Genomic DNA, 26688 nt, shown 5'->3' with positions numbered 1-26688 from the left:
ACCAACTTCGCGCACGCTTTCCTCATGGATAAGTTTTCTGTCACGATCTCCAAAACTTGGGTTTGAGGAATGCTCAAGTCATCAGCAATCATTTCGATACTCATTATACAATCACTGTTAAGTAAATGTTTCACTCGCTACACATTTTCGTTGGTCTTGCTGGTCGAAGGGCGTCTGGAGCGGTCGTCTTCCTCCACTCTTTTCTGACCTTCTCGGAAAAGCTTGTGCCACTCAAAAAACACCTGATCTACCCATGGAAGCGTCACCGTAGGCCTCCTTAATCATGTTGAGTCTCTTTGCCCGTTTTACCAAGATTTACTCAAAATTTGATCGCGTATCGCTGATCCAGTAAACGCTCGACGATTGTGCGTGACGAGACGTTTCGACAGCGGTTCACAGTACAAGTGACCTCCTCTCTCCAACGGCCGAGAGCCTACTGCCGATTTTCCCCAGCATTCCCAATATCCCCCTTCAACGATCCTGCACGCGCAGACAGCCTCTCGTCCGCCCGTTCGCCCAGGAAAAAGCAGTCCTACTACTTTCAGAACAGACCCTGTATACCCCTAGGCCGAAATCCCAGGTTGCTTCTTTGCGAGCGAAGGTGAACGTAGTATACGCGTTGCCTTAAGACTGTATGCTAATAAGTAGGTGTGTCATTACAAAGGAAGAGAAAATAGTAACAGGATCAATGAAATTAAAAAGAAATGAAAACGCAAAAATTCAGGGGGGCACTTTCTTAGCCTAAAATGCGGTGAGGTGAAAGCCTTAAGCGCAGTGTTGCTGCTTGTGTCACTGATGTGTGGTTAAGATGTTAAGCTTCGCCTCTAAGAGTGGAACGTGACGGCGCCATGCAACGCTGCCCGGGAGTTCACAGAACGCCATCGCCCGTTCGGCTCTACACCTTGCTCGTCGTTCAATTTGGTTTTTGAGGAAACGAAATGTATTTGTCTCTCATATCTCAGTGGACACCTGAACCTCGCCATAATGGGAAGGTAGGAAGATGGGAGTGAACGAAGGCACCGTGTTCACTAGATCCGCCTTTGTTCATCCCAAACCATCGAGCTCGCATGGCGGAGTGGTTACCGTGCTCGTCTCGCACTCCAGAGACCCTGGTTCGATTCCACAACTCGACCTTCCAACTCCTTCACAGTTTTATTTACGTGGTCCGACTCGAAAGGTTAACTAGGCTAATTGGTTAATTAAGCAAGTAACTATACTCAGTCCCACTTACTTGGAGCAACACTGTACGATTCCTGCAATTGTTTGCATGATTACTAGCAAAGTACAACTGGCCCAGTTTTAAATTCGCTCACCGTGACGTCACGACTATTTCGACCAACTAAAAATCGTGACATTTCTGCCGACAACTCCTGCTTACAACGATAGGGCATTAAAGGGGCTGCGAAACACTGCCTGGGGGAATATCGGCTATACTTCAGGTGGGTTCTTTATGTCACACAGATGCTGACTTAAAAAGAATTACAGGAATCCATGCACAGGAACGGGAGTTATTCAGTGAAGAAATTTGAAAATACAAGCAAACAAAACGCTGCCCTCAACTCGATTTTGGCGGGGCTTCCCACTCCTATTTCGCTCTCCCAATGACGGCACCTGGCGCAACCAATCAAAACAGCCAGCCAGAGCACGTCGCGGAAGAGCGGAAGTTTGTACTCCATGGTTGCCTGCTCTCTGTAACTCGTTCTTGCTGAGACTGAGCGCCCCTGGTGGTGTATTTTTATTTTACTTGCTTTGCAGGGCTTTTATCTAAGACAAACAAGTTGTTTTTGTTGATCTAATATAAAACGCAGACAGGTGGCAAAATGTGTCTCTATTTATTCACACAATTTGCAGTATATTTACTGTTTGTCCGATCATCAAGCTTGCGCCAGGTGATGTCATATCCGCTGCTAAAAACCCGCCACTGTGTGGCGACACCATCAGAGCCATGAAGTTGTTTTTGGGAGGACATTAAAATATTAAAAAACGGAATATACGCGGTATTACCGACGCTAATAGCACCATTATAACTCACTGTATGCAATCAACAGGCAAAACAGTTAACTAAGATTGTGTTTCTTGGCCCCTTTAAAGGCTTCCGCCTTAAAAGATACTTTCGTATTCATAGCAGAAAAGTAGACCTGAGCGCCCTCTGCAATTTTTGCGACATACTTCCTTCAGTATGCAAATACAGTATACAGCATACACTGATTTTTCAAACAAATGTCTAAGCGGTGGTGCCGAGTCCAATTCTAAAATGTTACTTATGAGCAAAACAATACAGCAGAGGGCAAAGCTGGATAAAGAGTAAAACCTGCGAAACCTTGCATTTACCTCCCTGCATCGGCAACCAAGTCGTTAATATTGGATCCCACAGATTTCAAGAACGATGTGTCTCATGTGATGGTTAATCGTGGGCGCTTATATAGTAAGGCGCATAGTATTGTACATCCGTGGCAGAGCATATTCGTGACATCGGCTCGTCTATCTGGAGATTTCACTGCCCATGACCGGACAGGTGCTCTCGGAGGCTCTCCTTATCTGAACACGGGAATGAGCACAGGGTGCAGTGATAGACCTTTGCGCTAGCATGTGTAAGCATATGGCGGTTTAAAGTGCCTTTCTGAGACGTTGCATAAGGGCACATGACACACTTGAAAGGCCTCTCACTTGTGTGCGTGCGCTTGTGCACAGTGTTATGTTTTGCCGGGCTAGTAGCGTGTTCCACCAGGCATCGGGTCCAGGAGCACCGCCGCAGTGCCGAAGGAGGAAGGAACGTGGGCCGGAGACGGGGAGTAGGGGAAGTGAAGGAAAAACTGCATTTACATATTTACATGATTATTTACAAAAATGACAAACAAGGTAAAAACTGAGATGTCTCAGGGAAACTTTGAGGGAATCGCTCAGGGAGACGCTCCGGGAATGGCTCTTCGATGGACCTGTCGAACGCTTTAAATAGACCCTCCCGAAATCTTCCCGCCTTTTCCCGACCAATCGGAGAGACTTCGTCCGGGTGCTCCAAGGTCGTTCACCGCTTCGTCGTCTTCCTCGGCTGAGGCCCTTGAATAGTCGGAAGTGGCCCGTCAGGCCAGGTGGATTCCATAACTTGTTTCGAGGAACCGCCAAGGGCGAACACCTGCAGCGTCGTCACCTCGCTTCATCCGCTGAGGCCCATGGATACTCGGAAGTGTCCAGAAGAGTGTGTTGACGGGCTAGTCGTTTCCGGACAGGTGGATTCCATATCTTTGTTCCAAGGAAATGCCCCAAAGGCTAACACCTGCTGCGGCGTCACCCTGCGGTTTACAAAAGAGCGAGGCGCGGTTGAATGGCAGACGCTTGGCAGACGCTCGTCTCCGCAGGTGGTAGCAGGCGACGAGACATGTCACCCTGACAGATGCATACACACAAAGTCGCATGGTCAATACTGCTGCCTTGGGTGCCGTTTAAGGGGAACTCCGGAAAACACGTCGTGGCAGTTAGGCAGAAGTGGTGGTACGTGGAATCCAAGAGTCGAATGCGTCCCTCGTGTTCGGTTCCTCCTGTCAGGAGGTTGCATGGGAGCGCGTGCATGGAGAAAGACCACTTTCGCAGAAACACGCACTGCATCTGGGCATGGCCTCAGTGGAGACAGGTGTGACGGGAACACACAAAGAGAGTTAGGGGGGGGGGGGGGGGGGTAGAAACACAACAACAGTCAAGTATTAAGATTGTGTACATGTGAAAGGGCACTTGTCGCACTTGAACGGTTTTTCGCCAGTGTGCGTACGCTTTTGTCTAGTTAAGTTTCCAGAGTGTTCAGTCGCAAAAGGGCACTTGTCGCACTTGAACGGTTTTTCGCCAGTATGCATACCAGTGTGTGAGGTAACATTTTTAGACTTCGCAGGTGTATAACCACATGCGTCTCGAATGAAGTGACTTTCACCAGTGTCCATACTATCCTACGGAGTGACATTTGTCGAGTCTGCAGCAGTAAAAGGACACGTGTCGCGATTGAAGGGGATTTCACCAGTGTCCATACTATCGTGTCGAGTGACATTCGTCGAGTGCGCAGCAGTAAAAGGACACGTGTCGCGACTGAAGGAGCATACGCCACTGTCCATACTTTTTACCTGGCGTGATATTTCTTGAGTCTGCAGCTGCAGAAGGACACGTGTCGCGATTGAAGGGGCTTTCGCCAGTTGTAGAGTCTTCGTAAGTTGTAGAATCTTCAGTTGTTAAAGGGCATATCACACACTCATACGGTCGTCCTCCTGTGTGGCACCGCCTATCTCTGTTACTGTCGCACTTCGGAAACACAACTGGATCCTCGCAGCATTTAAGTGGCTGTTCTCTTTTGTCAAGGCGCATGTGTCTCGTAACATCGGCAAAGTTCGCTGAAACATAGGCGCAGAAGGGGCAGCTGAACACATCTCCTTTCAATACATGTGGGCCCCGCTCAACTGAATTCTGTTCCATCAGTGAATACAGTAGCTATGCATGGGCCTCTTCTCGCAGGGTTCACCGCCCTCCCACGATGGTCGTTGTCCGCCACTAAGCCCAGAACACAGCGTCTGCCGTGGTAGTCAGGAAAGCACTAAACCTCTGCAAATAATGGTAATGGAATGTGCGGCGTTAGGAAAATCACCTTTTTTTCGATTTACTCACTCCGTTACGTTTTTTTGCAATGGTTCTATCATAACAGATTGTTCGTTGCATCGAGGAATACATCTTGTAAAGAATGATGCTAAAGGAACACACCGGAGGCAAAGATATTCAGCAAACGCAGCAAGTCAACATCTCAAGCAACTGAATTGAATTATTTCCCAGCGCCACTCGGGCAGGGCCGAGGATAAGAACGAGGATAAGAGCACCTTGACGAGCGCTTCGACCCGTACAACGCGTGGAAGCCGGCTACAGTGCAGACAATTAACTACTCGGATAGAAAATATACTTACTGGAACGATGCAGCTTACAGCCTGCATCGGTTTCAGAGTGACTTGCGCAAAATTTCAGTAACATTCACGTCAACGGCGTTGAGTGTGTTTAAACTGCGTGGCAATGTGTTTTTAATATTTTGGGTACCATATGTAGTTCGACATTCTTGAACATACATGTGCTCAGGGTGTCTGCTGTGAAATTAACCAGTGTTAATACAAAGCTCTTCAATGTGGCAGAGGTGGTTGGTATTAATGGTATTATATAGTTGTTCAACTAGTGAATTACTTCACACATCCGTCGGTAATAAAATGGAACGGATCAATTAATTGTAGAATAATTACTATTTTGGCGTGCTCAGTACACGCTCTAGCATCGAGACCTACGTCTTCAGATGTGGTAGAAACGACTGGCAGCAGTAAGATTACTGCACCTAAGAAGATTTACGAGCACCTCGGGAATTTTTCCTAACCAGGCCCGTTCTGTAAGCGTCAAGCAGTCTTAAGTGTTAAAGACTAGGTATTTTGACTTCACTATGCTGATCGAAAAACTCGGCTGTGCGGGCGAAAAATCTCGTTGCATGTTGCACATACAATTTCACCCTGAAGCAGATAAATATCTTCATTAAGTAGGATAAGAGTGCGGGCTAGTTGGTGATTCATAACATATAAATATGAGCGCAAAACAGCAGGACACACGACGAAGAACAAGGACACACAAGCGCCCATTAAAGTGGGCGAGGACTGGTGGTGCTTGCAAAAGGGATTGAAGTTCAGTGAACCCAACGATTTGCGATGTTTGCCGCTGAAACTCAACGTCTGCTTTTCTCACGTGCGTCAAAAGCGACGGCAATGCGACAATGACCCGTTACGAACCGGCGTGCATGGGTAGGGGTGCAGCCCAAACATATCTCCAAAAGCCTTTCTTGTCGGTTGGATTCTGGAAATATAAAATAGCGACTGTCGTTCGTTGCCCGGATCCCATTTTTGTCCTTGCTGGCAACGAGGAACAAGTTTTGGTAGGTGAAGCGGTTCCTTTCTGGCTGCAGTTTAAGTCAATAAAACATGACTGCGTCTATCACTTGCTTTAGCCTCCATAGGCGTTCGTCTAAATTGCTCGCGATGAATATAGCGTCGTCTAAATAAACAATACAGCTCTGCCACCAAAGAACTGCAGGCCCCTTGCCCGTGATCCGCAGGAAGAATGCAGTTCCGCAGCAAAGTTTAAATCACATTATCCTGGACTCAAACACGCCGTATCGCGTGACCTTGAGAACCAGCGATGAGAAGTACTTCGAGTTGCGGTCATACCTGGGTGTCGTGGATACAGGGGAGTGAGGGAAAATCTTTCTTAGGTATGTTCTTCAGGCTACTGTCATCCACGCAGTACCAGATAGTGCCATCTTTCTTCTACACCAGAAGAAGGCATGAAACCAATGGGCGCTTAAACCGCTTGATGACGCCGTCCCACATTTTATTGACCTCATATCTCATAGCTTAACGTTCTCGTTCTGTCACTTGCTATGGACTTTGAGAGAGAGGTCGCTCGTGTATTCGTCAGTTATGATAAGGCGTTTTGTGACTCCATGGTGTCTGTTGAGGCTTTTATCGTGAATGAAGGCATCCTATATACGCCGATAGGAGGTCTCTTCAATCATGAGAATGTTGTATAGTGAATGGGCTACTGCGGTTGTTGATTAAAGCTCCAGGAGGGCACATCTTTTGCTTTCCTCGGCATGTGCATCTAAGAACGCCATTATCGTGCATGTTCTTGCTGAAATGTGGGGATTAATGGCCATGTTTTTCGCCAGAGCCTCAGCGTAGCAACTTCCGAGACGTGCGACGCCACTTGCAAAGCCAATTCCTCGGCCCAGGAGCAAATGTATGTTTCCCTCTACAATGCATTTAATGCATTTCTCTGCAACCTTAGCAGCCGCGGGCATCACGACGGTTGACCAGAGTCAGAAGCTACCTGCTTTATCGAACACATTTGGGCAATGTTATTTTCAGGGCCTCCAGCGAATACTTTTATATTCCGTCGAAAGGGAGATGCGCATGGATCTAAGGTCGGCGATTTTTTAATGTTCAGTCAGGAAGCCTATGCCCACGATAAGGTCCTGGGAACACAGCCGCAGGATTGCAAAGGTCGCAGGGCAAGTATCTACTTCCGTTCAGCACCACTCGAGCAAAACCACGTCCGTATTGCGTAATAAGGCGCCTTCGAGCAGTTTGGATTTGGGGCCTTTCGTGTTTGCTCAGTGGTTAAGCGCTCGTCTTATGAGCCGGAGTACTGTTACATTCCGCCTTCGTCGTGAGGAAAAATCGCCGCGGTTGCAGCGGAACGGTGACGAGTCACGAAGGGCACGAGCGGGGTTAACGCCTGAATTAGCCACGGAAGCGGCGTCAGTAATCCACCCCGCAACTAGCCAGTGCAGCTCTGCAGTGCACCCTCTTCTACAGAACGAAGTTAGCTGCCAAGGCCGGCAGTACATGACATTCCGAGGGGCCTGGGGGCCAGCTGAGTCCAGTCATCAAGTTTGACAGCAGCATCCGTCTTCCAGCAAGATGCTAACAGCAGCGAGCGTTCACCTACACCGCGTGGACTTGTACGTAGCCTGGACCCTGCACGTGCGACCACTTGAAAAGCGCGGGAACGCCGCTCTTCGACATTCCTGAGTCTGCGCGACGTAGACGGCATCCTCTCCATCTCAACACGTGACGGGGGCGTGTTCCCTAATGAGAGAGAGTGTGAGGGGTGCCACCGTGAACTTTTCTGGACACTCCTTCCTCGGCAGGCCCGGCCCCCATCTAGGGAGCCCAGGGAAAGGAAACGCTATAAAACTCGGCTCCTTGTACGGCCGAGTAGCTCCTGACGATCCAGCTCATCGTCATGTAGCTTCTCGTCATCAAGCTCCTTGTTTTCGAGACTCTCTTGCTGAGACGTTCTCTCAGTTGCTGTTTGTATATAATGTAAATTTACCTGTATAAAGTTCTTTTTCTTGTCTTTCCCGTAACCTCGTCTCCGACCTCCCTCATCCCCTCTCCGACCCGACCCGACCGTGCTACCTGAGCCGTAACAAATGGTGGCAGCGGTGGGATGCTGCTAACACGACTCGCAACAACTGGTGGCAGCGGTGGGATGCTGCTACCACGACTCGTAATAGTACCCAGATTCGAACCCGACCGCGGCGGCCGCGTTTCGATGGAGGTGAAATGCGATGGGCGTCCCTGTGCTTCGCAAAGTCAGTGCGCGTTAAAGATCTCTCGGTGGTCGACATCATTCTGGAGACTTCCACTACGGCACCTTTCTTTCTTTCTTTGTTCTATCACTCTCTCATTTATCGCTTCCCTTACGGCGCGGTTCGGGTGTCCTTCGAGATATGTTAGGCAGTTACTGTGTGTTGTGAACGTGAATTTCTAACACCGGAACGCTCCCAGTGTTGCGCGTTCGGCCGGTGAGCTACAGAGACGCTCCCCAAGGACGGCCTACAAGCCGGCGTCTCTCCGAGCCTGCGCGTCGTCATCGTGGAGCGCGTTGTGCGTTCGGGCCGGACAGCTACGGGAACGCTACCCGGGTTGGCGTTCAAGCCTTGCCGGCCAATCAGCCAACAGGACGCTCCTGATTGGACGAAAAGGGGCGGGAGTCTGTGCCGACTCTATTTAAGGGCTCCCGTCTCCTGTGTCTGTCTTTTTCCTGTCGAGATACATCGTGCCATGTATCGTGCTTCTCGCTACTTGTAAATATGTAAATACATATACCTTTTTTTTTCACGCTGCTCCTTAACCCCCTCGTCTCTTCATTGCTCCGGCTGGTCGGCGACAGCGGACCCGCGTCCCGACGGCAACAGAGAGCCCGCGTCTCAACAACTGGATGGCAGCGCTGGGATCGAAGTCAGCTCTTCGCATCGCCTAGCAGCGTTCGCAGTTGCAAGAGCTCCCACGTTGGTGGACCCCATGATCGTGGCTCTGTGAGTGTCCGACCTTTCTTACCTGAGGTATTTTGCCAGGCTTTTGAATTTAGCGTCAATGCTGGCAGGCTTTCTTTGGCAGTGCTGTGAGTACTGATTGTTGTACGCATTGCTAAGAAGAGATAGGGGACCGGTCGAGTGTCTGAGCGCATCATGGACCTGAAATCTTTGCAAAAGCCGGATCTAATTTTGATCAGCAAAGAATTAGGGGTTGAACTTGGGAAGGCCGTGCGGAAACCGCAAATCATAGAGGCAATAATATCTTGCGGTGCGGGCGATGAAGAGCTTATCGAGACATGGGAATTGATTAAGGAAAGGAAAGCAGCTGAAGAAAAACGGGAAGCGGCTGAGAAGGAAAGGGAAGCGGCTGAGAAGGAAAGGGAAGCGGCTGAGAAGGAAAGGGAAGCAGCTGAGAAGGAACAGCGCGAGCTAGAACAGAAGCAACGCTATCGAGAGCTTCAGCTTCGAGAGAAGGAGCTCGAGTTAGCACGCCGACAGCAGGAAATTGACCTAAAGAAACTGGACGCGGAGTCGAAGAGAGCCGAAGCCGGCGCCGCTCAGCCACCATCCTCCAGCCCAGGAGGAAGGGAAACAATCAAAATTAAAGATTTCATGCAACCCTTCCAGCTAGGCGAGGACATGGGTATTTTTTTGGTGAACTTTGAAAGGACATGCCAAAAAAACAATCTCGGGAAAGATGGGTGGCCACAGCAACTATCGAGCCTGTTGCCGTGTAAGGTAGCGGACGCGATCGGGAGACTGAGTGCGGAAGAATCGGAGGACTATGAGACCGTGAAGGCAAGCCTCCTAAAGAAGTACCGCCTGTCTGCCGAGGCTTTTCGCCAGCGTTTCAGAAGAGCCACTAAGTGTAAAGAAGAGTCTTACCTCGAGTTTGGTTATAACTTGAAAACAAACTTAGTGGAGTGGTTAAAGAGCGCAGGCGTTCACGGGGACGCAGGGAAGATCATGGAATGCATGTGTCTAGAGCAGTTTTATGACACAATTCCGGATCGAATGCGTTGGTGGATTCTCGACAGGGCCGAGATAAACACTGTTGAGAAGGCTGCTGAACTCGCGGAAGAGTATGCGTCACGCCGCGTGTTGCTTGAAAGTCGTGGTACAAGCAACAAGTACAAGCAAATGTACCCCGCTAGGCATAGAGCAGACGAAACAGGCGCGAAGCCAGTTTTTAAGAATGCCGGAGCAGTAAAAGGGGACGACCGTCCAAAGGAGAGGCGGACGCTAAAGTCCGAAGTGATAAAAGGGGGCAGCGCTCCCATCTGTGTGTCAGCGACCAGCCTAGGAACCCCGCTTGGTCAGCTGGGGACACAACCGTTGCTCAGGGAAGTAACGGCAGGGAAGGTTTAAGCCCAGAAGTAGATGTTGCTTTTATAAGTGAGTCAGTTATCTCTCAGGAAGAGAGTAGTGAGCTCACAGGCCAGCGCAGTGAAGGATTCAAAGGAGACGCTCCTTCGATGCGGCTGGTGAGCAACACTAGCCAATTATTGGAGGCGCTTTGCTGTAATCAGAGTGACTGTGAGTCACCTGAGTGCGTCGCTGAAGCGCCAGGCCAGAACGCAACGTTACCCAAAGGGAGTGGTTCAGATAGAGTTGCGGGCCAGGTACTTAGTTTCATGGGGTCGGATAGCAATCCTCAGGAGAGCAGGCTGCTAGACTCAGCGGAAAGTAAAGTGCAGTCGGAACAATTTGTGGCTACGACGTGCAGTGACTCTTCGAAAGCGCGAGCCGATAGTTCAAATTCAGATGGGAAAGACGGCTCGGCGCTGAGTCAAAAAGCAGATGTGAAGGGTGAAGGCACCAGGAGAAAGGGAGGTGTGCAAGAAAGAACAGCTAGGGCAGTTTCCGGAAAGCGGCTGCGTGCAAGGAGAGCCAAGCCAAGGGGTAGTCCACAGAGAAAGGACAAAGGACGGGCCAAAAACGTCATAAGGGTGAAGGCACGTCAACATTGTAATCGTGCAAGACTTTCCCCACGGCACTCCAGATGCGATAGGCACCGCACGCAGGCCAAACTGACTAGACGGGTTCAAAGAAAGCGAAAGCCACCTGCCCCAATGTGGCGACACTGCAGAAGTTTTTGCACGAGGAGTGATACCCGCAGTGGGCCACAGAGAAGCGCGCACTGCTACCACTTGAAAGAATGCAACAGAACGCGCGCCTGGAAAAAAAAGGAAAGGAAGGGTGTTCAGGAACTGAGAAAGGAACGCACCCAGGCCTTTTTTTCATATTCGATCGTCCTCTCCCTCTCGCGTTCAACTTTTCATGTGCTGCTCAGGCGTTGGAGACGCGCGGCCGTGGGCGGAACGAATCATTGTTGCTCGGCGTCTGGAGCTCGCAGGGGTCAGCGCCCACTTAAGAACTTCGGTTTTTGTCGTGTACCGCCTGCTAAAGCTACTGTCGGTTAGCGACCGAGCAGGGCGCGACTGAAGAATAGAAGCGAGTACCTTCCTTGAATCTAAGCATGGTTTTCAAACTGATTGGATCTCGCATTTATACTTCTGTACATTGTCAGTTTGAGGTTTAGTCCTTTCTCACTCTAAAGGAAGCCCTCAAGAAGGATTCCGTGTTAAAGTCCCCGGATTATACAAAACAGTTCATAATCCAGTGTGACGCGAGCAACAGGGGAATGGGTGCTGTGCTTTGCCAGACCGATGATCAAGGGAACGAACATCCAATCCTTTATGTAAGCAGGAAGCTCACTGCCAGGGAAGAAGCATACAGCGCTTCTGAAAAGGAATGCGCGTGAATGGTGTGGGCGATACAAAAACTTGCCTGCTACGTGTCTGGTACGAAGTTCATCGTACAATCGGACCACTGTCCTCTAACCTGGCTAGAACGCATGTCGGGCAAAAATGGTCGCCTCCTGCGCTGGAGCCTTGCTCTGCAGCAATTCAGCTTCGAGGTTCAGTACAAAAAAGGAAAGGCAAACGCCAACGCAGATGGCTTAAGCCGATGCTTCTGAAAAGGGAAAGGAATAGAAGGGATTTGGACGGGCTGTTAATTTTTTTTTCTGTTTTGTAGTCTTCTTTTTTTCTACTCGCGAAGTCTGTGATGCGACAGTGCACTCGCGATTGAACCTGTCGCCTGTCAGCGAATGTATTGGTAGTATAGACAGATCTCTGAGGAGATGGAAGGGCATTTGCTGGCTGTTGTTGTGTTCGGTCCAGACCACCTCCCTTCCAGACCTGAAGAGACCGGTTGGCGAGCCGATGACGGCCGGCGGACAAAGACTAAGCCCCGACCTCGGCACTTCGCGAAGTGGCTGCGGACCTCTTCCCTTCGTGCACGATTTTCCGGGCGGGGGCGAGCTGTTGTGAACGTGAATTTCTAACACCGGAACGCTCCCAGTGTTGCGCGTTCGGCCGGTGAGCTACAGAGACGCTCCCCAAGGACGGCGTCCAAGCCGGCGTCTCTCCGAGCCTGCGCGTCGTCATCGTGGAGCGCGTTGTGCGTTCGGGCCGGACAGCTACGGGAACGCTACCCGGGTTGGCGTTCAAGCCTTGCCGGCCAATCAGCCAACAGGACGCTCCTGATTGGACGAAAAGGGGCGGGAGTCTGTGCCGACTCTATTTAAGGGCTCCCGTCTCCTGTGTCTGTCTTTTTCCTGTCGAGATACATCGTGCCATGTATCGTGCTTCTCGCTACTTGTAAATATGTAAATACATATACCTTTTTTTTTCACGCTGCTCCTTAACCCCCTCGTCTCTTCATTGCTCCGGCTGGTCGGCGACAGCGGACCCGCGTCCCGACGGCAACTGAGAGCCCGCGTCTCAACATGTGTCATTTCGTTTCCTCAAAATCATTTTTCAAAGGAAGGCGCGCGCTCGCTCGCCTTCCTTTAAAATTATCGGAGAGTAAAACGTTGACAACGCCAACGCCAATGAACATAATGAACGCCGACGGCCAATGGCTTCAGCGCCGCGTTTCTGGCGCAACCTTCTCAGTGCCTGCAGCCCATATCTCTCTCACCACCCCACGTACCTATAAGCACGATTTAGGCTTCCACTGAATCAGGGAGCCATTATGCGAACTTTCCTTAAAATAGCCGGTGTGTAAAACGTTGTCAACAGCAACGCCAATCAACACAATGAACGCGGACGGCCTATGGCTTCAGCGCCGCGTTTCTGGCGCAACCTTCTCAGTGCCTGCAGCCCATATCTCTCTCACCACCACACGTACCTATAAGCACGATTTAGGCTTCCACTGAACCAGGGAGCCATTATGCGAACTTTCCTTAAAATGGCCGGTGTGTAAAACGTTGTCAACAGCAACGCCAATCAACACAATGAACGCGGACGGCCTATGGCTTCAGCGCCGCGTTTCTGGCGCAACCTTCTCAGTGCCTGCAGCCCATATCTCTCTCACCACCCCACGTACCTATAAGCACGATTTAGGCTTCCACTGAACCAGGGAGCCATTATGCGAACTTTCCTTAAAATGGCCGGTGTGTAAAACGTTGTCAACAGCAACGCCAATCAACACAATGAACGCGGACGGCCTATGGCTTCAGCGCCGCGTTTCTGGCCCCACATTGTCAATGCCAACGCATGCAGCGCACACCTGTCACTACCGCCACTTAGCTTAAAGCACGGTTGTGCTGTCCACTGTTCCAAGAGGGCAGTTATGCGGTTTCTCTCTGGTTCAGGTGTCCACCGACAGGTGGACGCCTCGCTCTCAGTTCACGCTACGTATATCCTGGCATAACAGAGCTAAGCCACAGCCAGTTTTTCGGGTTCGCGTCCTTTTAGACTTGCCTCGCGTCACTTTCCGGCACAACATCGTGTGCGGAGTCCTCGCAGTGGAATGCATTTTCGTCATGCGTTGTCCTCGGTGAAGAATCTTGCAAACTCTGCCCTTGGGACCCGCACATCACGCACCCTGTAATTCGGTCCGCCGAGAATGCTATAGCATCCACTCTCATTACGTATTTGACCAAGCGAACTCGAACCACATGACTGTTGCAATACGTCGCACGCGAAGTTCGGAGCTAAAGTGGCTATTTGCCAGCACTCACGACCACTCTAGACAAACATGATCGCTACAGTAGTTAACAGACCTGCGGAAGCGATAGCAGCTAGGACATTTTAGAGTCGTACAAGAAGACAACCAACCGCTGTTCTCAGCCGTGCTAAATTTAAAGCTCGCAAATGAACTTCCAAGGCAAGGTCCAAATGCTAGGGCTACTATCACGCAATACGTTGAAGCAGTAGCAAATAATTTGGATAATTCGAGGTAAAAGCCGCCGCGGTGGTTCAGTGGTTATGGCGCTCGGCTGCTGACCCGAAAGACGCGAGATCGATCCCGACCGCAGCGGTCGAATTTCGGTGGAGCTGAAATTCTGGAGACCGCTTTTGTGCTATGTCAGTGCACGTTAAAGAACCTCAGTTGATGGAAATTTCCGGCGCCCTTCACTACGGCGTTCTCATAGCCCGAGTCGCCTTGGGACGTTAAACCCATAATTCAATTCGGGATAAATATCGTCGTGCTTCCGTCACAAAGTTATAAAACCCCGTACCATGGTTATGAAACTACAACCATTACAATACTTCACTATATAATCGATGTACTTCGCGCTCTAGAATTTGAACCGCCGCAGCTAAAAATATACGCCAACTTTTCATCTCTCGAAATGGATCGCTGAGTGACAGCTGATGCACCAATTCTTTGGGCGAAAGATTGCATATATTAGGAAATTTGCACTTCTATTCCCGCAGCGGACTCCTCGAGAATATTCAGGGCATAAAATGTGATATTTGATGAAGACTGCCTGGATGGATACAGAACGCGGGCTGCTAGTATGGGGTAGGTAGGAAAGCGTGCGGCTTTCCGCGACACCCGCACAAAAAACAGCAACCGAGCGATGTGCAAGAAAACAAATGCACTCACTTTCGGTCTCCCGGGAGTTGCGTCGTCGGCGTCCCAGTGCTACTACGTCGTTCAAGGTAAAGTGAGCGCTGCAGGTCGAGGTAGAATGGCTTGAGTTGGCTGCCAGCAAAGTGCATAGCCAAGTTGTGAGAGTGAGAAAGTTCACTTTTTGACTACTAAGCCATACCAAGGGCAAGGAATCAGAAGCAACCCTGCAGGGCGCGTGTTAGGCCACACCTAGTTTTGCAGACGTAAACTGGGTAGGAACAGCTGGTACTCTTTCATAAAGCAGAGCTTAAACGACGGGCATATGAACAGGTAGACGGAAAAAAACACTGTGTTCGACCAGGCGATTTATTTCATATTACCTGTTATAGATACTGCCGCTCAAAACAGAGCTATAACGCGACCCGAGCACTAAACACATTAGGCACTAAAACCAAAAAAACACACTGGGTCGCCGTTAAAGGTCTGCTTGGTCATTCAGCACAACGTGGACGCTATGTTGCGTGCTACACATGCCTCCCTAATCAGCTAGTGTAGCAGCTAGACACCTTCGAAAGTGTTAAAAAAGTTCTGTGGTTTTCCGTTGCGCCCCGTACTGTTTTTCTGAACACCACGCCCCCACTCTCTCAAGTTTTTACTGTGACGCCATCATGTGGTAACCGCGAGTCACAAATCAGTGCAGTGTGATTTATTTTCTTCCGTTTTTTTTTTTATTGATTACCGCCCGCCGACTTTTGGTAGCCAGGGCAAGAGTGGGTATATGACATGTAGAAAATGTGCGGTCTGTAACAGATAGCAAACAACAAGAAAAGAAAGGAAATAGGCATACAGTAAAACTTCTGCGCTACAAGGCAGCTCACAAACAAAAATAAAAAAGCGCCGTACTTGCATGAGGGCAGAAATCATCAAAAACTTACTCACCAAGAATAAAAACCCAGTACATAAAACTTACTGGTTTTATCTCACTGCAGATGAAAATTGGCAGTGGTTTAGCTCTGGTTAAACCTGGAGGATTGCGAAATCAACGAGGAGAGAGAGAGAGGCGTTGGAGAGCGCGCGGCAGCGACCCCGGCACGCTAGCTATGCGCCGCTACTGCGCATGCGCAACTGGCGATCGCTGCGGCGTGATGGCTCCGTTATGCTCTTATGTCCTCGGCGCGCGCAAGCGCGGCGGTTGTGATCGGACACGTCACGTTGGCGACACTGCGCCGAGCAGACATTCGCTCCCCCCCCATACTCCAACCGCGTCGACGCGAGACTGCGACGAGCGACAAGCGGCGCGCATGCGCAGAAATCCATTCGTCCGGCCTGCTGCCTCCGAGAAGCGGCTACGCGCTCCGCAGACGACGCGCGCGGTGCATTCTGGGTTGGCGGCTTCGACGCGCCCGGCGTAGCATAGGCACATGTTCTGTTTCGACGCCAGCACCGTCAGAGCGCGCCGAAGACGTCGGTGGTCTAAAGCCCCTCAATGTACAAAAGTAGCGAAAAGCTTTGAACTTTCCGACACTCCTCCTCTCCTGGCGCGCCGCCGGCGAATCGAGCCTCCCATTGGCCGAGGCGCCGTAGTCACGTGTTAGCGCGCGCTTTTTGCCTCCGCAACAGACGCCGGCGCCATTGCCGGGGCTGTGAGTCGCGCTTCGTTTTCTTTCTGTGCAACAGTTTTGGCGGGAAGCGTTTTTTTCATCTTTGACGGCGTCTACGTGTTGTGGCGATGCCGAGCTTTTGTTGCGCGTATGGATGCAACAACCGAGGAGGCAGTGGCAAAAGATTTTTTGTAATTCCTTCCGGAAAAAGCAATGCGGCTCGCCGAAAGGTTTGGCTGCACAGGATCGGCCGGGCAAACTTCGATAATGTTGTGGATTCGCGTCTTTGTGAGATAAGTGGTCGTTTTTCAGTTGTCAGTCGTGTTTTTTCGGATGATTTTGTGTGAAGCGCCAGCGGCTGCAGTCTTTCTTCGCACTAAATGCCGTTTGGCATGATTTTAAATATAGACTCGCTCGCTAGCGGGTACGAAAGCCGTGCTGAAGTGCAGGTTTAATGTTGCTCGCATTGCGCGGCGTGTCGGCTTGGTTTCAGTGGGGCTCGTTCGCATGTTATTTGAGCCCCGCCGTTTACGTTGCTCGCTATGCAGGTCTAGGCTTGATGTTGCGCGCATGGCTTGCCGTATTTGTGTTGCCGCAGCTGGACTCCTGGGCTCACGAACTCGATACTAAAGGGGTGGTACTCGCGGTTTGAGCCTACTCTGCGCATGCTGCTCGCGGTGCAGGTTTAGCTTTCATGTTGAACGCATCGCTAGACATATTTGTTTTGTTACAGTTGCACTCCTTCGCTCGCCAACTCGACACCAAAGGTGTGGTACTTGCTGTTGAAGCTCCTGCTGCTCATGCTGCTTGCGATTAAGGTCTAGCTTTCATGTTGCGCGCATTGCTCAACGTATTTTTCAAGCAGGGTTCTAAACCGAAATCGGGCGTTACTGTGCCTAGGCACATTAAGGCACCTGTCGCTTGAATACTCGATATCTGCGTAAATAATACTTGAGAATGCAAGCAAGGACCTCTGTAAAACATAGTTTCAGCCATTTTGGGTTTAGGCCATCGTCGCTGCCGCGGATTCTTGCGAAAATCACGCTGCGTGGAGCTATGTAACGTGGATAGGTGGTGTCAAATGAATCACTAACGCAAGGACGCGCGCAATGATCTAGACCATTTCCAAAGTTGGACATTGGAAAAGCTCCTCATGGCTTTTAATGCGGAGTGGTGACGTGTTAACACTTGTGTATTCTTATTTCTGTTATGAACGGTCCCGCTCTATATTTTTTTTCGTGCCTTGTATCTCCCACGCCACAATCTCAATGCGGCCGAATCGGGGGCAGAAAATGCAACAAAAATCATCGCTGCGCGCCAAAGCGCGAGCGACGAGAAAGCCACTCGTCGAGCGATGGTAGTCACTCTAGTGCCGCGAACTCGCTCGCGCGCGCCATTTCCAACGTGTGCTCCGCAGTCAAAGCGATTGAAGAACAAGAAGTTTCTATAAAGCAATCCAACGTTGGTCTGGGCAGTTATTACAGTAACTGATTTTTCAATCTCTCATTTCATGATGTCATTTTGACCGAAGCCAAGTCACAAAACGCAACACAAAGTTCAATTGGGCGCGCGGTCTGCCGGGCGCCAAAAGGCGGCGGTTGGAAGCGTCTGCTAGCTGCTCCCGGCCTAGGTGCCGCCACCGTCGGCGCCCGGGAGAAGCCGAGAGAAGGAGCGCCGGCATAGGAGGAGGAGGGAGGAGATGTCGCTACTTTGTTTATTTAGGGCATTTAGGGGCTTTACGGTGGTCGAGCAGGGGACACAACCTCGGCCAGAGGGCGCCGCGGACGCCAGTGAAAAGCGCCCTCTCTGAGCAACTCCTCGTAACTGGGCGGGCAGGACGACCAGCGCTCCTGCTCGCTTGCGTGTCGACGCGCGGAAAAAAAAAAGCTTTGCGCGCGCGCGCTCGTCCTCCTCCGCACGCGCCGCTCGCGCGCAGATGCCGTTGTTGAGAGAAATTTGATTCTCGCGCGCGCGGGCTCGCGCTTGGATGCCGTTGTCGGCGAAATCTCTTTCGCGCGCTCGCGCTCCTGCTTTGTTCGCCTGGCCTTTCGCGCCTCTGTGAAAGCGGCCTTTTTCGCACGCGCGCTTGATACTCGCGCTCTTTCGCTCGCTCTTGAACACCGTAGTGCGTCGAGTGTGCAACGATGTACACACTTAGATGTGGTTTCAAGAAAATAGTTGACAGTGAGTGGTTTTTTCGCAGTGCGAACATAAAAAAGGGAGAGCTGCTGGTGGCCCATGTGCACTGCGTTGAGCAAATTGTTGAGGAGAACAGTGTACTCGTAAAGGCGAAGTGTGTGTCACAGGTGACTGACAACATCGTTTACGACGTGGAATTTGAGGTAAATCTTTTTACCTTTCAGCGTGAGAAGTTTAGCAAGAGTACGTTCAGCTTTGTATGTACGGCGACCGCAACCATTTGGTGCGCTTAGTTTGGATGTGTGTCTCGGTCGTTGCACGCGAACAAACGAAGTAAACAAATGTGGTTTAAGAGCACTGTTAAATACCTAAAATAAATAAATGTGTTCGTGAGGGGCATCAGTGCCGAACTTCGATGTACAAATGATCATTGCGCATGACCATCCAGAACAATTTTTGTGCAATGTCCACCAGTTTCCATTCCCTTGTCAGTTCTAGCCTTGCTTCTTTATGTCGAGGCCTTTCCTATCGATGACATTTCTTAGATACAGTGGCACGTGAAGTAAGAGTTCAAAAGCTTTTCCGATGAAAAAGGGAGGCCTTTCGGTTGAAGAGCTTTAGGTGAAATGCCTTTAGGATGAAGGCCGTGGGGCCAAATGCATTCACTCTGAAGGCTTGGGCCTTAGATTAAGAATTTCAGCGTAAATGCCTTTGACACAAAGGCTTTCATGCTAAATGAGTGACCTAAGGAATTTTACCTAGGGTTACTTAACATAAAGACCTTTAGTGGAAAGGTCTAGAAGCTGAGGCCTTTAAAATGTCATTAGTTGCGAACTAGTAAACAAATATAGCTAAATATATATAGTAGCCCACAATGAGACAAATCCTTCCGCACTCAGAGAATTAAGTAGTCTCAAGTGCCCTCCGCAATTTTTTTTTTGCAGCTTGCATGGTCATGCCCTCTAAAACGCCAGCTTACAATTTCCCGTGCCAAGTGCACTTGCAAGGCTGGTATCAAGGGGCACTGTAAGCACGCTGCTGCTGTGTGCTTTTTCATCAATTCTTATGAAGAGCAGTCATGCACAAGCCAGCCTAAAAAATGGGGCAAACCAAGCAGCAAGAACATGAGGCCTTCATCAGACGACTTGATGGACTTGTTGTCTAGTAAGTTTGCTTAGCCAGCCCGTTTCAAAAAGTTCCTCATTTTCTTCTAACGACATTTCTGTGGCTGGTCATACGTATTTTGTCAAATAGACTTTCATATAGTTAGTCCTCCAATAAGGCTAGTGCATTCTGCCAATGGTGTGTTCCGAACACTTTTAGTTTGCAGACACAAAGTGTGACATCATTTCATCTTCCTCGCATTATTAAACAGGTCAGAAAGCCAGGTACGTAGATGTGAAGCCTGCCACACGTACTGTGCTGCTCAAGTATCCAGAGATTGTGTGTCCACTACAAGAAGCGCTAGAGCTTACGACCCAACACACAGACGAATTGATCTGCAAAGAAGTCCTGGATGGCATTATTGAGAGAGCTTCGGAAGCTGTCGAAAGAGAGCTCCTGGAAGACCTGTTGGCGCCGATGCTGACGAGGCCAGTCTACCATCACCTTGAAGTTATAGACGATGAGAAGACGAGACCGCAGGACTTCTTATCTGACCTCAGTTTGGATCAAAAAGAAAAATACAAGCAAAAAATACTGGTACATGGGAGTTTTGCCGACCTGCCTATTCTTACCCAGGGCCAGGCGAACTGTGCGAGGTATAGTGGATTTTCACAGAGAAATTGCACAAAGCGTGAATATCAGACCGTCAACATTACGTATTTCTCTTTTGTTATCTAGGTGGCATGTGGAACGGAGGCTCAGGATCAGCGCTGCTAAAGCTCACGCAGTCATGACAAAAAAAAATGTGATGAGGGTCTTCTCAAGGCTGCTCACCAACTTTCAAAAGTGACCTCCTACACAAGTCCTGCAATGCGCTATGGTTGGTTTCCTAAATCCATGATAACCCGGTAAATTGGAAATGATGTTCAAGTATGGTAGCCTATTGCCAGTCATGATTTGTTCGCTTATTGGAGTTCATGTGTGTACTACATTTTCAGTACTTAACTATCATGCGTTACTATTTGACAGGCATCAAGACAGAAAGCGCAGCGCGACAGAGCTTGGAACAGAAACTTGAAGCACGTATTGTCCAGGTGTGTAGCTGCTTTGTTTTGCAATCCATGCCCTCCTCTTTTATTAAACAATATGAGTATTGTAAATTTTTTTAGAAATACTAATAACCATGTTGGATTTTGCAGACAGGATTGGTGGTGCTGCCGCAGCAGCCTTGGCTCTGTTGTAGCCCTGACGGACTGGTCAGGATTGGGGACGAAACAGTGCTCATCGAGATAAAGTGCACTTACAAATTTAAGGACTGTCCATTTGTGGACTATGAACTGAGGATGTGCCATCTCCCCTATCACACATTCACTGACAACGTAATCACACTCAAGAAAACACATCAGTACTACACACAGGTACAAGTATCATTGTATGTACTAAATTTACAGAGATCACTCCTGTATGTGTATTCACCCAAGCAGTCAGTGATAGTAAGTGTACTTCGCGATGAGCTTTTCCTTTGGGAGCTTATCCCAAAGCTGGAGCGCTTTTACTTCAAGTTCTTTATTCCAACATTGTTTTAGCTTCTTACTCCGATTTTGTTTTCACCTTTCTCCAATTTTTGATAATATGTGCTAAAATCCTTCGTCTGTGATCACTGGATTCCACTGTTAGATTACCTTTAAGCCCGTACATTGCACTGTGTGCTCCAAAGTGAGAATACATTGTGTTAAATTTTGCAAAATAATGGGTCACAGCAGTGTGGTATATCGCAGTAAAAATGATTCCTATCTTGTGCCCTGAGCATTCATCTGTACTGAGGGCTTCGTCAGCCGTGAGAGTGTTACTTCAGGCGAAATGACCTCAAACATTACAGTTGAAATAATAGAAGTGTACCATTGAGGAAGTATTTTAATGTTTGGAATTTTGTTGCTACGAGTCTGATCTAGTCACTTGCCTAGTGAATCTAGTCTAGTCTAGTGAATCTGGTCACTTGCAAATACTGTAATGGACACATGAAGGGAAGATGAAGTTGTTTTTTAAAAATATAGGCTTCTTGAGGTATGAAGAAGACTTCTGCGGCACAATACCAGAGTCTGTGCGCATCAGAAAACAGGTCAGTGAAGCTAACTAGTTTGCCGAATAACTACATTTGATAATTAACTCATCACGAGAACAAGACACCTAGTTGCAATTAATCATTAGTAGCCAGTCGTTAATATGAGCCTCACTGGGTTTTAAAGTTTCGATAGCACGATTATCCTCGCGCTGTGGCTCAATAAAATTCAGCTTTCAACTAGTTACGTGCACTGAAGGAGTTGCTTTGCCTTCATGTTTTTCAAAAGAGTGTATTTTGGCAAGATGCAGCCAAAATTTGTTTGGCCATAGCGCTGAGGAGAATTGCACTTTCGAAATTCTGAAGATTCATATGGCTACTATAAACCATTGGCCAAAAATTTCCAATTCCAGCAAGGTGCCTCTGATAGTTAAAAAAATGGATTATCAGAAATTAATTGGCTATTATCTCAAAACTGTAACGCAAAAAGACAAGGGACCATGAAACGAGGAGGCACACACTCTTTGCGCTATTGCTTCAAAGCATGAACCAAGAAGCCCGAATTTCGACGTTCCTGTTTACTTTTCTTCACCTGTACTGCTATTTTCATCAATGCTGGTACTATTCTGCGACAAAAACAGTCTTCATGCCTCAAGGAGCCTATTTAAGAAAATTAGCCTTTGCAGAAACCAGTAAAACCATGTTTTCTGATGAGAGCATCATGCAGACAAGTTTATTTCAATCTTGACTGCAATTACAGGCATGCAGCTGCTGCGGTAAATGACAAGGACAAAGTGCATGCATGGCTTCCAATTTTGTTTGGAATGTCTTGTCACTGAAACCCACATGCTATAACAAAGACAGATTTTTGTATGGTGACAATAAAAGTAATGGGGAAACTTGAATTGTATGGAGTGTTGCATGAGTGTTGCAGATCATCCTTGTCACTTGGCGGTATCCCACCATCTTCAGATTTGTCACTCCAGTCCATTTGGTGCTCGAGCTCGTCTTCGGTCCTGTCTGCACTCACTGAAGCTTTTAGTACTGGTGCTGCTGACACTGCCTCTGTGGTTGATGGTGCCAATTGTTGCATTTGTATAATCTGTAGACTAGATGAAGCTGCCTGCATCAAGCGCCGCTGACACCTGCATTGAACAAAAATGGCAAAAGCGAAATGTCAAAATGTAACAGCGATGTTAAGCTGTAGCAAGCACGTATCTTCCATGCAGTGCAATGAATTACCGCTTCTGACAGTGTGCATAGACCATAGCCTCACACGTTACTAAAAGTGGCTGCTAATTCTATTCCCAGTTTCAGTGGCAGTCTTACCTTTGCGTTCTTTCTCGGTCAGGCGCTTTCTTCATGTACAGTGGTGGAAAAATAGTTGGAATGTACGACGGATGCTCACTCATATCACTTTTGCAGTTGTCCACAAAATGAGTGCTGCAAATTCGTGATGATTTTGTAGGTATCCATGGAGTTCCATCAGGGCTGCGCCAAGGATCAAGAGAAACACCGTTAAAATCAAGCATGCAACATTCAGTACCAAGCAGCATATCTGTTCAAATCATGTAGTTCTCCCAAAGATGGACTGAAATCTACTCCTGGGCGCTATTGTCGAACAATTTTTTAAATGAGGAAAATACGTATATATGTGGATCTGAAACAGTGGTTCCCAAAGCATGCAACCGAGGTGAACTATTTCAACTCATTCTGCTAGGCTCGTAGTCATCCTTTCTAGCATAAATAAACCATTCAAAGGTGAAATATTCATAAGTAATAATTTTAATGTTATTACTACTGTGATCTTTTTAATCTAATATAGATACAGCGACGAAATGCTGCTGGGAGGAAACGAGCCCGAAAGTGGAATGGTCGTGCGCATACACAGCGACAAGATTCTGGTCAAGCACATTTACTGTAAGCTAATCACCATGTCATCCTGTTGTGTCGCCGCGAAAAGCTTGAAGCTGCCGGCGGGGCCGAAGTGGCGCGGTCATTAAACAGAATTAAACAGAAGCGCAGCGGAAACGGAGAGAGGCGATAAAGACAGCGTCCCGCGGCCGCGGAGACAAAAACAGTGGCCAGCGGCTGGCGAACGAGAGGCGGCGAGCACACCGAACCCCAAGAAAACCACGTTTGAAAGTAGGAAGCCGGCGAGGGGAGCGCGGCAGAGCCGTACTCACAGCCAGCGTACGAGACAGTCGAACAAAACAAGGCAACCTGCGCCACGACCTGAGAACACGGGGTCTAGCCGTCTCTCGAGATTGTCTCCACTACTGCGTGCCCACGGCCGACACAGCGAGAACGACGAACCGACGACGAGAGCAGAGCAGCCTCGCCAGCTTCATGGCGCCCGTACTACACCACGCCAACGCAGCCCCAGCGATGTGGAGCACAACATTAGTAATTGTGTCTCGCAAGCGTCAGCATATAATGCACTTCTATTGCCAAAACTCTTGGCCAAAACAAAAACAAATACTGGATTCATCAGCGCGAGGTAGGTTAGCAAAATACTCCTTACTAAATTACAATGAAAACTAGTCACCTCAGTCGGCTAGCACACATTGGAACCCTATGCAGAATCGCCAGGCGTTAAAAAGCAAAACATCCGCCATAGTAGAAAGTAAAATAAGACTTACTTGACTCTGCGGACGGCAGTAATCCAGGCTTGCCGCCTCTTTTGCTCGTACCACTTTCCCGGGAATCGATGGAACTTCACAGGCGGTTCTCTGCCTTTGGTGTTTATAGAACTGTTGTGGCAGCCGACAACTCAACAATACCTTTCGCCACTCTTCGACCGCCGCGCCCGACGCGCGGTCGCTCCCGCCATACTGAGAAATGTGCCACAACTCCTCGTTGAACGCCTGCTGCGAGACACCGGCGAGCGCAAAAACAGCGCGAGCAGCACGCGTAGGCATCGAAACGCAGCTTGCTGAATGCGCTGCGCCGGCGGCGCTGCTCACCAGCAGTTCCCAATCCGGCCGCAAGTGCGCATTGGCGCTGCGACAAACTTGAGGTGTGGGTCCCTATAGAGGGACCCGCTTTGGCCAACGTTACGTGGCAGTGCCGCGCGTGCAACGTCAAAGGAGAGAGCAAGCTGACGTCACGCGTCGCTACAGCAACGGAGAGGCTGATGTCACACCATCTGTTAGGCGCGGCGGCGGCCCCTCGAGGAGCAGGGGGGTCCACAGACCACTGGACGAGTGGTTAGACCTGGCGTAGTATTGCTTTCGCAATAAAATGCTTCGGGCGATGATAGAAGGCAACATCGCGAGTAACCAATTCTAATACGCTATCGTACTTGGAAAGAACATCTCGTACGCACTGGTTCTGCACTGAGGGAGTGCAATTGCTTTGTCGTGTTCTGTAATACTGCATATTTGCGTGAAATTCTTTTTTGGTATCATTGATGATGGTAAAGAACATAATCAAACGATGCATTTTTGCACGAGATTCAAAGGGGAAACCGGAGCGGCTGAGAAGGTGCTACCGATACCTGTCTTCATGGCATATAAATCGCGATGCTTTTTTTTTCACCCCTGCCCCTCCCCCCGTAGACTTCCAACGTCCCTTATCCTATGCGGATACCAATCCAAATCTGCACGGCGTTGTGGAGAAGTAAGAACTGTAGAGATAGCTAATACAATCGCATTGAACACTTCGAAACGGAGCGTAATGGTGATAAAGAAAAATTATGTTGCCGCTTAAAGCAACCTAAGTGGGCAATGCGATAGCGGTGTGTTCTGTGCTCATTGCGCACGGATTGAAGTTGATGAATACGGCGACATCCAAATCACAGAGGCACGTGCAGTGCAGACTGGCACGTGAGAATGGCAGTTAAACACGCACGATGTGCAGCTGCTGCGGTGGCGTAGTGGTCCAATGCAGGGGCTACTGAAGCTGTTCTGTAAGTGCCACCGCCAGTTTGATTCCATCTTATCTGTTTACCATATCCCCCCCCTTCCCCCCGCCGCATGACACGCCCTCGCAAAGCCTGCTCTCTCCGACAGTGATGTCGATACTGGCGCAGCATCCCTGCTCCGTCGGAGGTGATGGATTTTAAAATGTGGCTCTATCCTCTGGTCGGCTCTTTGATGGCACGTGACCTTAATGATTACTCTACACTCTCGACCAGTTCTGTGACACAGAACGCCAGGGTTTTGCATCCACGTCACCTTAAATAGTACCGCATAAGTGAGACAAGAATTAAGAAGCTGAACCAAAGCATTTAGTACATGCAGCGTGGGATATGTACTGCTCACAATATCAAAGCCCGCCTGAATCCGTGGCTTGGGTTTTGGCTGTTGATCCCATGGTCAAGGGATAAATTTGCGGCTGCAGCGCCCGCATTTAGTTGAAGCCGAAATGCAGCGAGGTCAGTTTACTGCGTGGTGTTACCGCACGGTAAACAAACGTATGTAGTCCGAGTTATTCTGAAGACTACAATACAGCGTCCCTATCAAGCGACTGTGACTTCGAAGCGCCTCGTTACATATGATTAAAAGGAACAACTCTGTTAAGGTTGTCCTGGCTATGATGGACCAAGATTTTGAAATGCAGACTGAAATGCAGTGAACGTTCTCAGGCTTATGTAAAGTACGCGCTAGTATGTGTTTATTTTGCCAGCTTTAATAATTTGTCCACAATAATTATTTAACTTCCTAAGTACTACTCTAACCGCTCAAGCGTAACTAGAAAACTCGCCCAGCACCATCACACTTTCCCAGCCAGCTTTTTCCGACTAAGTACCCTTAGCGTAGCCTTTTTTACTTTGGAAAAAAGAAAGACCGCGAAATTAAATAAATACCATGTAATAGTATGCTCCCTGCGCCCCAGTGCGCCGCCATTACAGCGCTGTGATACGCGACCCGGTGAAGCGTCCGTGTTTTGTGTTTCCTGAGGTGACTACGAAGCACCGTCGCGATGCGCCTGGTTCCGAGATAAGCGCCAGTGGATGCAGACAGGAAAAGTTGCTCAAAGCCAGTATCTTTGGTGATAAATGGTCACTCATGCTGGCAGAATGCATACAGAAG

At 49.1% G+C, this 26688-nt stretch overlaps 1 long non-coding RNA gene and 1 pseudogene across 1 annotated transcript; one reads left to right on the top strand and one right to left on the bottom strand.

Annotated features, from left to right (window-relative positions):
- The first annotated feature begins 19613 nt into the window (after positions 1–19613).
- On the top strand, positions 19614–20494 carry LOC149337625 (uncharacterized; annotated as a pseudogene).
- Positions 20495–22754: 2260 nt separating this feature from the next.
- On the bottom strand, positions 22755–24679 carry LOC149337624 (uncharacterized). The gene is made up of 3 exons (XR_016284644.1): positions 24295–24679; positions 22982–23143; positions 22755–22797 (listed from the first exon to the last, which is right to left on the bottom strand). It is a non-coding gene; the product is annotated as an uncharacterized LOC149337624 (long non-coding RNA).
- Positions 24680–26688: the final 2009 nt, after the last annotated feature.

Source organism: Amblyomma mixtum, chromosome 7, assembly GCF_055824585.1.
Source record: "Amblyomma mixtum isolate Tamu chromosome 7, ASM5582458v1, whole genome shotgun sequence".
Lineage (NCBI taxonomy): Eukaryota > Metazoa > Arthropoda > Arachnida > Ixodida > Ixodidae > Amblyomma > Amblyomma mixtum.
This window is presented reverse-complemented; position numbering and strand designations above follow the sequence as displayed.